At 40.0% G+C, this 13,828-nt stretch overlaps 1 protein-coding gene across 5 annotated transcripts in view; it reads right to left on the reverse strand.

Annotated features, from left to right (window-relative positions):
- Window positions 1-11,341, reverse strand: part of DDC (dopa decarboxylase) — a 69,587-nt gene extending 58,246 nt beyond the window's left edge. For all 5 annotated transcript variants that reach the window (XM_042869110.1, XM_042869105.1, XM_042869107.1 and 2 more), the window contains exon 1: window positions 11,178-11,341. The gene's annotated coding sequence lies outside the window, so the exon portion shown is untranslated. The remainder of the gene's footprint in view (window positions 1-11,177) is intronic.
- Window positions 11,342-13,828: the final 2,487 nt, after the last annotated feature.

A 13,828-nucleotide genomic window follows, 5' to 3' on the forward strand; every position in this document is an offset into this window, starting at 1 on the left:
CATATGTCCTTATATATTCCATAAACAAGGTCGAAGTTTGCATGAGTCACAAAGATGAAACAAGTGAATATTTTAGCAGAAATGTGCAACTAAATTTTTTGGGGGAAAAAAAACAAAAACAACAACAGTGGATCAACTTCCTTTGGAAGAGACTAAATTAAATAAAGCTTTCAGACACAAATAGATGGATTACTTGCATTGTACGAGGATAAAAACTAAATCTCCAGCAGAACATAAGTAGACTTTGCAACAGATTAGCCAGGAGATGAATCTCAGACAGAACTGACAAACTGGGAAAGGGTCTTATCTTTCATGAATATTTTATGTGACTTGCTTTTCCCTATTCAGTTCTGTATTATTGTGTGAACGTGTGAAGGTAAACCAAAGATGGATAAAAAGGAACTGGTAACAAAGTGAACACTGAATGTGGACACAGACTCAAATGCATAGCATCAGAGGGTTTAATATACACTTTCTGGCTCAAGGCAATCTAAGCATTTTAGTCTTATGGAAGCAAGCCTAAAGAAAAGAGAGAGGATGTCACAAACTGAAGAAGTGTCAATAGGAAAGCTGACAGGCTGTGAAGAGTCACAGGCTGCAATCACAGCGTACATGTTCTTCCAGTACAAAGATAGGAATAGCTTGTGCCATGAGCTGGGATGTGTTTAACCTAGGGATGCAGGCACTGCCGGGGCACTTATCCAGCTATACAGTGATAACAGAAAGAACTTCCTAAAGCACTGTGAGCCTAGTAAGACCTCAGGTCAGAAAAGCTTGTTATAGCAACAAGTTTATGAACTAAATAGTCCACTGAAGATGGAACTAGATGAGGCATGAGGATCAAAATGGCTTGAGACACAAAGGGAATATAGTGCTGTGCCTGCTCTTATGTAGGCGGTTTGTTCTGATCATATAAAGATATCAAAGATCACAGCGAAACACAGAACAGCTTGGGTTGGAAAGAACCTTAAAGACTACCCAGTTCCAACTCCCTCACATTGGCAGGGTTGCCAGGCTGTACAGGGACCCTTCTAACCTGGCCTTGAATGATGCTTGGTCCAAAAGGCATTTTGTTACCGCCTGTGATTAATGCATTGTCATAAGAACTACACACCACCATGCACTGCTTTCAATAATGCTGGAAGAGCATTTAAGTATAAGCCACCAGTCATTCCTTGTAGGACAAGAACAGCATTGGAGTCTCACCTACCTGAAATTACAGCAAGTAGCATGGCAAGGGACCATACTAGTGTTCCTTGCCCTTCTTCCCTGACAACTTTGTTGCAAAGGTGTCTGACTTCACCTCAGCCCTATGCCAACAAGAACATTGGTCTTCTAGAGAAGACCAATGCCAACTTGCTTATTAAGGATTGCCAATTTATTATTAAGGATTTATGCTTAACGCATACACAAAAATTAGAGTTACCAAGTGCATGGATTTAAACTTTCTCCAAAAAAGACAAATTACTTCACACATAACAGACTCATGGCTCTGGACAGCTGAATCCTTCACAGCCACAGATCTCTAGTCTCAGGCAGGTTCAGACCTGAAGAAATGAGAAAGTAACATTCAGTACCTTCTGTGATGGTTTATGGTCTCTTTTTCAGAGGTGGCAGTAAAACGTTTACATGTCTCAACTGCTTGATTATGATGCGTGATTTTTGCTTAGGGGGGTTGCATTTAGAGTAAAATATGAGGCTTTCCATCAGAGTCTCCAAATATTCACACATTATCTTGCCAGCTCTGTAAGAAGGGCAATCATCTCTAGCTGGGAGGCAAAACAGACAGCCAGAGAAGATAGCAGCTTAAGGGGTTGTAGGTAGCTTCACCGCAGCACAGCTAGCCACATCCCCAGTCAGAACTACCTGCCATCTGCTCTCTTTACAATACTGCTATATTGAACACCTGCGATTATTTAAGCAGGATTTACGTGTGACTGGAGGAGGCAGGCAGTTAAACAAGAAGGATTGTCCTATTCATTCATTACCTTTTTGCCCAGAGATGGATCAAGATCTTGTTTTCAAGTACAGAAGCAAGTCTTCACCCTAAGTTGCACAATTCTGGTAAGCCCTTAGGAGCAGCTTCCATAAAGTGTTTTGCTGGAAAGGGCTCTCTTTTTAGCTTATGTTTCTTCCTTTCCACATTTGGCTCCAACTCCAGCTAGAATCCAGGTGGTTTCAATCTGGGTCAGGTTAAAGTGGCAGCACCTGCCCACTCACACTCTGGCAAAGTTAGTCTCTGATCAGAAGCACAGATTTGGATCCTTGTGTATGCTGCCATCAATGATACTAATTGAGAAACAACCTGAGCTTACACCAGTCTGACTTTCTCCATAGTTCTCTGAAAGACAGTCTGGTGAGAAATCAGTACTTGGTGGCAATCTCAGTTATGTTAGACATAATATTCTTAATGACGCTCAACTCCTCAGAATACTGATTAACTTTTTTTTTTTTTTTTTTTTTTTTTTTTTTTGCATTTTATCCACCAAATATGTGCACTAAAAATAAACATGGAAGAACAATCTGTAGCAAATAGCCTCCATCATATATATAGACATATATATATATTTAATGAGAAGTGGAGGCTAAACTTTGTGCCAAGAACAAGGAAGATAAATCAAAGTGTGTGAATCTGTTTTTCCCAGTAATGCAGTACAAACAAGCCAATAGGCCCAGCACAGACTTGCTGAATGTTAAAATTTGTTTGAGTTTTGAGAACAATGAAGTATCAGAGAGTTAATTTTCTAGCTTAATTGAGATAACTGAGACCAGTTTTTTAATGCTCAACAACTGGGTAGAAAAGAACAGGTGGGAAAGAAGGTGCCTGCAAATAGCACTTACTGATCTGTAATACAGTTTCTTACCTTATAAGCTTAATAAAACTGGCTTCCCTTTCTGCCACACCCTTAATATCCAACTCCTATCATTGGCTGTAATATTTCTCCTAAATTAATGAGTCCTTATAAAATAACTACCCATAAGGCATATTCCATTCAAAACTGTTGTTCCAGCATGGTACAATGCATTTTTTTAAAAATGTATGAAAATGGGTAAGAAATCTGCTCTTGAAAAAATTCAAAAAATGTTATCCAAAGGAAACATTGCAATAAGGAAAAAAAAATGCAGAAAAAAAGACTGAGTCTTTTTTAACTGTTGTTACTTATTATGATGGTGACCGGAGGTCTGAAACTCCTCTCATATGAAGAAAGGCTGAAGGAGCTGGGCTTTGGGCTTGTTCAGCCTGGAGAATGCTCAGGGGAGACCTCATTACAGCCTACTTAAAGTTTATAAGCAGGAGGGAAAATGAGTTTTTACACAGGTAGAGAGTGACAGGACTAGGAGGAATGGTTTTAGACTAGAAGAGGAGATTTAGGTTAGATGTTTGGAGGCAGTTCTTCACTCAGAGGGCAGAGAGGCCCTGGCACAGCTGCACAGAGGAGCTGTGGTGCCCCATCCCTGGAGGCACTCAAAGCCAGGTTGGATTGGGCCTGGGGCAGCCCTGCCCATGGCATGGCATTGGGAATGGGTGGGCTTTAAGGTCCTTTCCAAACCAAACCATCCTATGGTTCTATGTTTCTAACGCTTACCTTGAGGGAAATGCAAGGAAGCCACAATAATAGCAAATGATTGCTTCTCTACTCAATCTTCAAGTCACTTCAGGACTAACACATACTTAAGTAATTAGTGGGCTGAGCAGACCAACTTTTAATTAGTGTATTATTGTAATGTAAAAAAAAGAGGTTTTTTTTGTTTTTTTTTTTTTTTAAAAAAAAAAGGATGATTAAGTGAGTAAAAATATATTTGTTTCTCATCGTCATGTCCTTGAAAAAAATCAATTACAAAAAAATGGACAGTTATTAACCTCTACAATCATATAATCAGGCTTTATATTTATTAATTAAATTCCATTTGCATAGCTGTGTAGAAAGAAAGTATGTAGAAAGAAAGAAAATGTAATTTTCTTTGTAACTCTCAAAGTCACACCAAGCTGGCTGGACAGTGCTAGAAAAGAACTCAACCAAAGCCAGGAGCATACTCGTTGGGATGAAAAATTGAAATACTCATCAGTAAACTTTAAAAGAAATTTGTGGAAGCAGATGTAAGAGCAAACCAGAGCATGGATTCGCATAAACATTGTGTGCCCTGGGCAGGTAATCTTGAGATGAGTCTTGTAATTAATTCTGCTGCTCCTGCAGCTACAGAGAATTTTTATTCTTGCATACCATCATAATAATGTATTTTATTTTGTATCTTAACTGCCATTAGCACAAATCACTTTTGTAAGATGGTGGGGTTTATTTTCTTAATTTACTCATTATGTTCAGTAACCTAGCACAGTAAGGCACCTACCCAGCTGTGGACATGTAATTGGCATATATGTACCTCTTTGCCAGGTATCTAAAGATAATGTTTGAATATGGGCCAATTTAAAACCTGGCAAGGCAGGCATGTGAGGGGAAGATGAGCCTTCCTAGCCAGAAAATATTTTTGGCATGTGCAAGGCAACAGAAATCAGGAGACAAAAGCATGAGGTACCTGCCTTGTTAGCAATTAGCGCATAAAGGACTTCTGAGAGACTGGAAAGATCTTGTAAAAGGAACTTAATGTCTATAAACATGTGTTGACATACCCACCTGAATAAAGGCTGTACGGTTGCGTGTCATTATCCTCAGCAAACATGACAAGGAAAGTGTTACTAAATAATTAAATAAATTCTAGTGTGTTGTGATAAAAAGAAAGATTCTGGGAACAGATGCCAACATTAAATATAAATTTCCTTGGAGGAAAAAGAATACTGAAGGAAGAGAAGATCATGCTATAAGAAAAATGATTAAAACACTAAAAAAATGAAAGAAAAAAAAACAAGAAGAGGATGTATTCATCCAGTTAGGATGTATGTGTTCATCCAGTTAGAGCTGGCTGCTTTCCTTCTGGCTCAGGCTCCAGGGCAGTGGTGAAACTCAGGACCACTGCAGGGCCCTTCTGCTATCTCATGGGTGTCCAGCCTTTTGGCTTGCCTTGGCCATGCTGAGTGAAGATGAATTGTCTAGGGCCACATCTGTGACTGTTGCTTTGAAAGTAATGCCTCCTAAATATTTCCATGGGAACTACAGCCAATACAAAGAGTACAATAATATTATTTATAGAGGAAATTCTCAGCTATGAAACATTTTTTCATTCTTTTTCAACGCAGTCACAAGCAGTAGCTATGCATTTTTGCCAGGGATGAACAAGAGCCTGCATTCCACACTTACAACAGTCTGCACCAGTGGAGGTGACCCACTGTTGCTGTTTCCACTGCTGAAACACACCACCCGCAGCCTCACTGTTCTCACATCTGCTGTTTCATCTCCACAATTGTTAGCACGCATCGATGAATGTCAGTGGGTGCAATTTTTTCATATGGAGGAATTTAGTGGCACATCTGTGCTTCACCTGTACTTTCATGTCAAACGCCATTCTGTCACACTGTCCCTCTGCTCTCATCTGTCACACAGCAGCAACACGTAATAGGATTCCAGTGATAAGGTGCAGCCTCTATTGCCACACTACCAATATCCATCGCTGATGTTATGGGCCAACATCATAAAACAAAAAGTATTGCTTTTGGAGCAGCACTCATAAAATATATAATATAGTTAATGTGTATAAATAAAAAAATTTATTTTGATTTTTACTTTTTTTAAATTAAAACATATGGAAAAGAAAGCAATAAAACCATAAAACAAGTAGGAGATGTGACCTTGTTTTTATGAAATAATGCACCAGGTAGGTTTGATGGCAGTGCTTGCCATTCTCTCAAGGTGTTCCTCAGAACTGTTTGATGAAAAAACTCTTCCTGTGCTTCACCCTTGAAAACAGTTGTTCATAATTGTACGTACTGCCAACAGCTGTGACATAGATAAGGCATGGCTGTGCAGTGAAGGATATTTCTCTCTGGTAAGAGAAGGCTTAAACAAGTATGGTAAAGAGGCATAATCCGATTTTGGATTGCAGCTCTATATATTGCATTTAAAAATTTGCAGGCAATGTATGTATATCAACTGAAAATGGAATGGCAAATATGCCAAAAAATTGATGTTTTTTTTTTACAGTCTTGAAGCCTATTCTCAGACTCCTTTATGAAGACAGAAAGCACAGCTGCGTATTTTTTTTTGCCTTTCACAGGACTGTGTTTATCCAGTATCAAAATCCATAAACTTATTTGCTGTAACTTGAGTTGGCACTGCACTGTGCCTTGTGTCCATGTTCCAGCCCAGAGGGGGTTAACAACACACCGATGTCTCATTGGTGCTGATGTGAAATGCCTTCTGTTTGAGCGTACGCTTTCCATAAAGCTACACTTCCCTTGTTGGTGTTTACAGAGCTTTCCAAATGCTTTCATGACTTAATTGGTTAGTCTGAATCAATTGATTGAATAGGTTTATTAAGAAGAATGAGTGAAAATTAAAAAATTACTTGATTTGAGGATTTCAATTTCTGGGAATGATAATTCTATATCTACATGTATAATCAAGTTTGACTCATACCCTAATTTATGTTTAGCTCTTAATACTGAACAGCATCAAATAGAGTGGTGCAGATTTCCAAGCTGTATCTCTAAAATCCTCTAAAAGGCCTCCTCTGAGTCTATACTGTAACATTAAACTTTCATTATACATTATTTAGGAAACCTACTGATAAGAGGTTTCTAAAACCAAATGCAGGCCATAATTAGCACGCTTTTCACATTTAACAGAAAGGCAGTGCTAACAGCTTTCTAGTTTCTACTTTTCAAAAAATGTTCTCTAGTCTTCTTTTTTTTGTCCAGAGATCCATCATTTTGTTCACAGAGTGCTTCCACTTCCTTTGCAAATTCTGTAAAACTAATTGGTCCGTGATGTTTGGGCAGAAAATATTACCATTTTATGGAGCACCTTAAGTAGATGTTAATAACCACAGGGAAAAATACCCACAAGTTCTCTCTCCAGGCTTACTTATTACCTCCTGTCTCTGATCTGTCACTACAATACCAGGTTGTATTTCTCCTAGCCCACTCCTTGCATTTTCCATCTCAATCATGGTCCTGGCCAAGGAGGTCAGGCACTTCTGCTCCCTAGAATACATGAAAGCCACATTATGTTTGTAGTTCTTAGTAAATATCTTTTACTAAACATACAAAAGCTTGTAGTGAAAGGACATAACGTCCAGCTCATTCTGTTTTTTCTATTAAAGATGCAGCACAGGAACCACAGAGGACTAGGCTAGGAATGTCACATATTGAATGGCCAGTACAGTTTCAGGAAGCTCAGTAAAATTAGTTCTGAAGTAACAAAGCATACAGAGGAAGCATGGAAGAAAAATCTTCAGGGTCAAAATAATGGACTCAGCCTAAGCAATCTTGGTGGCACCATTTAATGAAAACTTCCATTTGATTGGCAGTATGATCAAGAATAGTAAGAGCTCAGTATCCAGTAAAAACAAGTTGGTGAATCATACAAGAAACATTCTAGTAGCTTTTGATCTATTACTGGAATGATTCTAGTATGTTCATATTCAGTATGTTCTCAGATTGGAGGTATTAATTGACAGCCAGCTGAAAATGAGCCAGCAGCATGCCCAGGTGGCCAAGAAGGCCAATGGCATCCTGGATAGTATCAGAGGTAGTGTATTCAGCATGGCCAGGGAAGTGATCATCCCTCTGTTCTCAGCCCTGTTGAAGTAGCACCTCGAGTACTGGTTGCAGTTTTGGGCCCCTCACTACAAGAAAGACATTGAGGCCCTGGAGTGTGTCCAGAGAAGGGCAACGAAGCTGATGAGCGGTCTGGAACACAAGTCTTACCAGGAGCGGCTGAGAGAACTGGGATTGTTTAGTTTGAAGAAAAGGAGGCTCAGGGGAAACACTCTATAGCTCCCTGCAAGGAGGAGGAGTAACCTCTTCTTCCAGGTTACTAGTGAAAGGTTGTGCCCTTAAGTTGTTCCAGGGAGGTTCAGGTTACTAAGAAAAATTAATTCTCAGCAAGAGTGGTTAGGCATTGGAACAGGCTGCCCACGGAGGTGGTGGAGTCACCATCCCCAGAGATACTCAATAGAAGGGTAGGTGTGACCCTGAGGGACATGGTTAGTGGACATGGTGGTGATAGGTTGATGACTGGACTAGGTGATCTTAGAGGTCTTTTCCAACTGCTATGATTCTATGATTTTCACTTTCATCATGGCTCTCCTGAAGTTTAAGGAGGGACTTCTCCTCAAAGGCAGTCCTCTGCTCGGGGGAAAATTCGTATGTGCAGGCCTGGAACAACAGGATTAAGACGAGGAAAGTAGAAGGAAGGAAAAACTACAAGGAAAATATAAAGAGCTTATGTTTTTCGAATTTCAAAAGCTCAAGAGGGACTGCTCAGTGTAATTAAGAGATAGCAGATTAAAAATAGAAGGAAACAGTTTTTCTCATGATGTGTGGTTAAAACTGCAGGAAAAATAAGTGATTACCACAGGAAGCACAGCAGTCAAAAACTCAGCAAGATTCTGATGGGGTTGCAGATATATAAGGATATCAAACATAGCATGAGCAATTTGAAACTGCTGGAAGGCAGAGGTATTTCTTCAGGGAAAACTGTCCAACTTTTTAAAAATTGCACAAAGAAATGTACAAATCAGAGTGAGATACAAAGAAAAAAGCCTCTGAATGTGTGAGATAATGCACCCACAGGACGCCATTATAGAAATGCCATCTCTTCCTAAATCCTTTGCATTTATTCTCTCTCCCTTTAAAATGGTATAGAATAGTACAGAAGAGGTCAGTATGAGCCATATTGCAAAGACCAGTTCCTTTATGATACGGGATGAAGGGAAAAGGTGTATGCCGGCCACCTTCTTTGGCTGCTTTCAGCCCATCCTAATGTGTGTTAATCACCTGGAAGCACAGACAGTAGGTTCTAGGAGTAGCTAGAGTGTTTCTAATTCTCTGCACTTGGATTGCTTCTAAAAGCAGAAAGTGCCACATATGGTATTTCTGAAATTTCCAATCACTTTTACACATGACTGGTCATAATAATGATGCTTGCCATGTCCTATGGGAATATTTGTGTTATTTCATATATCTAAACTAAACTTAACTTAAACTATAACTTAAACTAAACACTTTGTTCGGAGGACAACTTTGAGGGTAAAATGCAGGCAGGCATTATTAGCAACCTTGTAGTAGCAGTACTCTGACACCGAATTTATAGCTTTCCTGATCAATATGTTCCAGTGCATTACTATTGTTAATGATGCAGCAGTCTTTTTCTAGGATAGTTTCTCCATTGAATTTAGTTGGTTACTTTACATCCCCGATCCACCATATGAGATCATTCATTTCCTTATGCAGCATCCTTCTGTGCATTTTAAGAGGTTGAATTACTTCAGCCTGCACAACAGTATTACTCACATCAGTGCTTGACACTACCCTAGCAAACAGACAGGTATTTGGAATAAAATAATTTTCTGAAACATAAGGATGTCAAAAACTTGTATCTGATGTGGTTGACTTGAAATACTGACAGGCTACCAATAGTCCTCTCCTAAGGTCATAAGCGTTCCAGCTTCTTGCTACTACTGTGCCTTCAGTTCTCTCCCCACATCCTCTGCTCTTACACCCTTCTCAGCGGCAGAAGCCAGGTGACTGGTAAAGAGGGAAGCTGACTATCACAGTTCACCACCCTAAGCTTGGTAAAACTCCTATTTTCAATGCAGATATTCCAGTTTCCTTGTTTTGCTTTTCATTCACACTAGTGGTGGGAGATACACTTTGTATGGCAGACATTCAGCATGCTCTTCTGAAAAAACCTTTCATCATATATCAGTATTTTTTTTTGAAAACTTTTTTTGAAATCAAGTTTTCATTGGGGTATGTGTTGTTTTTCCCTTTTTTTGACATTGACAGAAATATTTTATTCCCCTTTCCTTTTCCAGCCATGTCTCTGAACTGTAGTTCTTATTCCATTATCTTCTTCCTCTCTGAAACCCACAGTTCAAGTAACTTTTGTGTTGAAGCTATTCTACATTTTACCACACATAACGTGCAGTGTCATTATATGAGACCAATGGCATCCTGGCTTCTATCAGGAATGGTGTAATGAGCAGCACAAAGGAAGTAATCCTGCCCCTGTACTCGGCACTAGTGAGGCCTCACCTCGAGTACTGTGTTCAGTTTTGGGCACCTCGGTACAGAAGGGACACTGAGGTGCTGGAACAGGTCCAAAGGACAATAAGGTTTGTGAGGGTCTCAGAGAATGTGCCCAACGAGGAGAGACTGAATGAACTGGGGCTGTTTAGTCTGGGGAAGGGGAGGCTGAGGGGAGACCTTGATCTTCTGTTACATGGAAGGTGATTGCAGCGAGAGCAGGGCTGGTTTCTTCTCACTGGACACAGATGACAGGATGAGGGGAAATGGCCTCAAGTTGTGCTAGGGGAGGTTTAGGTTGGATATCAGGAAAAACTTCTTTACAGAAAGGGTTGTTAAGCACTGGAATAGGCTCCCCAGGGAGGTGCCATCCGTGGATGTGTTTAAAATTCATGTGAATGTGGTGCTCAGGAATACGACTTAGCAGAGGGCTGTTAAAGTAGGGTAGTATGGTTAAGTTGCGGTTGGACTTCATGATTTTTAAGGTCTTTTCCAACCTGAGCAATTTTATGAAGATAACTCCACTGCCTGCTCCATAAAATGAACCCAATATGAAGAGAAGCCCAATCTCACACATTTACAATGAAACCAAGCTATAGGAAATGAAGAACTGAGTTTTCTAACAAATGAGATCTTTTCCAATGAAATTTCAACTGGTTAATAGAATTCTCTTATCAACTGGGATTGTCCTTTTTTTGTCCAGTAAGCCAGCACGCAAAGATATTGATGTCCCATCAGAATGCTTCACCTCACAAGCACTGCCTTCAAGCCCATGTTTAGAAGCAGGTAAAAATGATTCTCTTAAAAATTTTAAACTCAAAATTTTTATTCTAAAATACTTTATGAGCTCTCAATGATTTCAACAAAACTGTCTTAAAAAGATGTCAAAACAAATAACTTTAGTATAATATGTTGGATTTGTAAATATTCACAAGCTTAATACTTAACAGATTATGCAGGTTTAGCAGATTGGATTACTTGGTGAAAGTACAGAGATATCTTCACTTTCAAACATTAGTAAGTTTATCCTTACCTGTTTGAAGACTTTGCTCCTCTTCCAGATACTTTGGAAATGGATATTTTCTATAGTTTTCTTATACTCTTGTCCTTTTAAGAACACCTCACAGTATGCAGCTAAAGAATTTTAATCTCAAGAAATTACTTTCCAATAACTACCTGGTCTTCACTGCTATTGAGCTTATATTGAACTTTTTAGTTAATAATTAAACATGTGCAGCACAATGTTCTCAGCACAAATTCTTTCTCGGTAAGGAGGAAAAAGAAAGCTGAAAGCATTCTGTGGCCCTCCACAGGCATTTAGTTAGAGTGGGAGGATAAGTGACATCTCAACTGCTCACTGAGCCTCAAGTGAAAACAAACTAGAGGCCAACACAACATAGAATAAAAAGAGCCAATGGCCAAGCAAACCATGCCTCCACCAACTTTAAGTTCAGCAGTTATGTTTACAAAGTTATCCACACAACTGTGTCCAGAGATTCACACTGGGAGGCAGGCAGGCCAACTTATAACATGACTCCCTCCAGTCCCGGGATGAAGCCAGACCCCATATCATCCCACCATAGAATGGCTTGGGTTGGAAGGGACCTCAAGGATTATAATGTTCCAATCCTCCTGCCAGCTGCTAAATCAAGTACTAGATCAGATTGCCCAGGGACCATTCAACCTGGCTTTGAACACCTCCAGGGATGGGGCATCCACAACCCCTTTGGGCAACCTGTTCCAGCGCCTCACCACTCTCTCAGTAAAAAACATCCTCCTGACATCTAATCTAAATATCCCCTCCATTAGTATAAAAACATCCCCCCTTGTCCTATCACTTTCTGTCTGCATTAAAAGTTTATTTTCTTTATGTTCATAAACTGTCTTTAAATATTGGAAGGCTGCAATGAGGTCTCTCCACGTCCTTCTCTTTTCCAGGCTGAGCAAGGCCAGTTCCTTCAGCCTGTCTTCATAGAGGAGGTGCTCCAGCCCTTGGATCATCATCATGGCCCTCCTCTGGACCCTCTCCAAAATCTCCACATCTTTCCTGAGTGGGGAGCTCCAGACTTGGTTGCAGTACTCCAGATGGGGCCTCACAAGGGCAAAGAAGAAAGGGACAATCACCTCGCAGTGCCTGCTGGCCACCCTTCTTCTAATGGCACCCAGGATACCATTGACATTCCAGATTGCAAACACGCACTTCTGGCTCATGTTAAGTTTTTCATCCACCAGTCCTTCTCAGCATGGCTACTCTCAAGGAATTCTTCTCCCAGTTAGTATACATACCTTGGATAATCTACTGAACCATCTTAGCGTATGTGATTGTTCCTGTAACTGTCTTTCATCCTGTTTGCTCATCGAGCATCTCCTCCATTTCTACCATGCCTTAAGATTCCATTTTCATTGCTGCTTCAGTTCCTGCTCCCTTATACCTTCAAGGACTGCAGTTCTAGGATTTTGTTTGCAAACGTGTGCATAAAAGAAAATAATGCCTTCTCAGGCACATTTACCTTCTCTGCAATGTGAGAAGGGCATGTCCAAGCAATTCATTTTAAGTATGTTGAGGCAAACTTTTTAAGCCGTGAGTGATTTTCTGCCTTGTTTAGCCAGCTGTTTTCACAAACCACATAGTCTTCTACCCACCCATTCTGTCATTATTATTTCTTTCCATGACTAATTGTGTAGTCAGAGAGTTTTTAAAAAAACTGTAATCCTCACAGTTTGCCTCACTTCTGTTTTGGTTTTCGGACATGATTATGAGAGAACTTCACTGACACAAAAACTGAGCATATACAAGTTACACAGAATGCATCAATATGTTGCAGAAATTCAGAGGAAAAGAGAAGTGTACTGGAAGAAATTAAATGCTAAAAAGGCCTAACTAAATTTAAAACACTTCAAAATAGGATGTATCTAGCAGCCACTGTAAGTTGTGCATTTTCACGATATGACTTGGCCATTGGTTTTAAAACATTCTCAGCATAAAATTATTGTTGATAGAGCCTTAAATTTACTTTCCTTTAGTCTTGATGGCAATTGGACAGACTATGTAAAGAATGAACAAGGGAGAGAAAACATCAATTCCACAACTATTTCTCTGATTACTAAAACAGTGATTCTTCCACCTCAGCAGAGGATGCATCAAAAGGCAAGTGAAAATGAAAGTCTTCAATACAGAGTGTCTTCACCAGCTTGAGAGAAGGGGAAATTAACTTCATAAGGGACTGGTGACCAGTACTCAAGTAATGCAATAGCTACGTTCCAAATAACACCTAAAACAAAAGCAAGAAAATACTACCCAAGAGTAATTTTTCTACCACTTCATTTCACAGAAAAACGGAATGCCCTGGGTTGGAAAGGACTTCTTCTAATCCACACCCCTGCTAAAGTAGGCTCCCTATAGTGAGCAACCCAAGAAAGCATCCAGACTCTCCACACACTCTGGACAGCCTAGTTTGCTTCACAGTCAAGAAGTATTACTCATGTTCGCACAGAATTTCCTGTGTTCCTGTGTGTGCCCGTTGCCTCTTAATTCAGTCACTCAGCAACAGCAAAAAGAGCCTAGCCCCAACCATCGACTACTGTCCATCAGATATTTATAAGCATTGATAAGACCAACTCTCAGCTTTCTCTTCTAGCGCTGAGGAGCCCGGGACAGGACACGGTACTCCAGATGCGGCCTCA

The sequence above is a fragment of the Lagopus leucura genome, unplaced genomic scaffold (genome assembly GCF_019238085.1).
Source record: "Lagopus leucura isolate 7727_CA_CO unplaced genomic scaffold, USGS_WTPT01 Super-Scaffold_100002, whole genome shotgun sequence".
Classification (NCBI taxonomy): domain Eukaryota; kingdom Metazoa; phylum Chordata; class Aves; order Galliformes; family Phasianidae; genus Lagopus; species Lagopus leucura.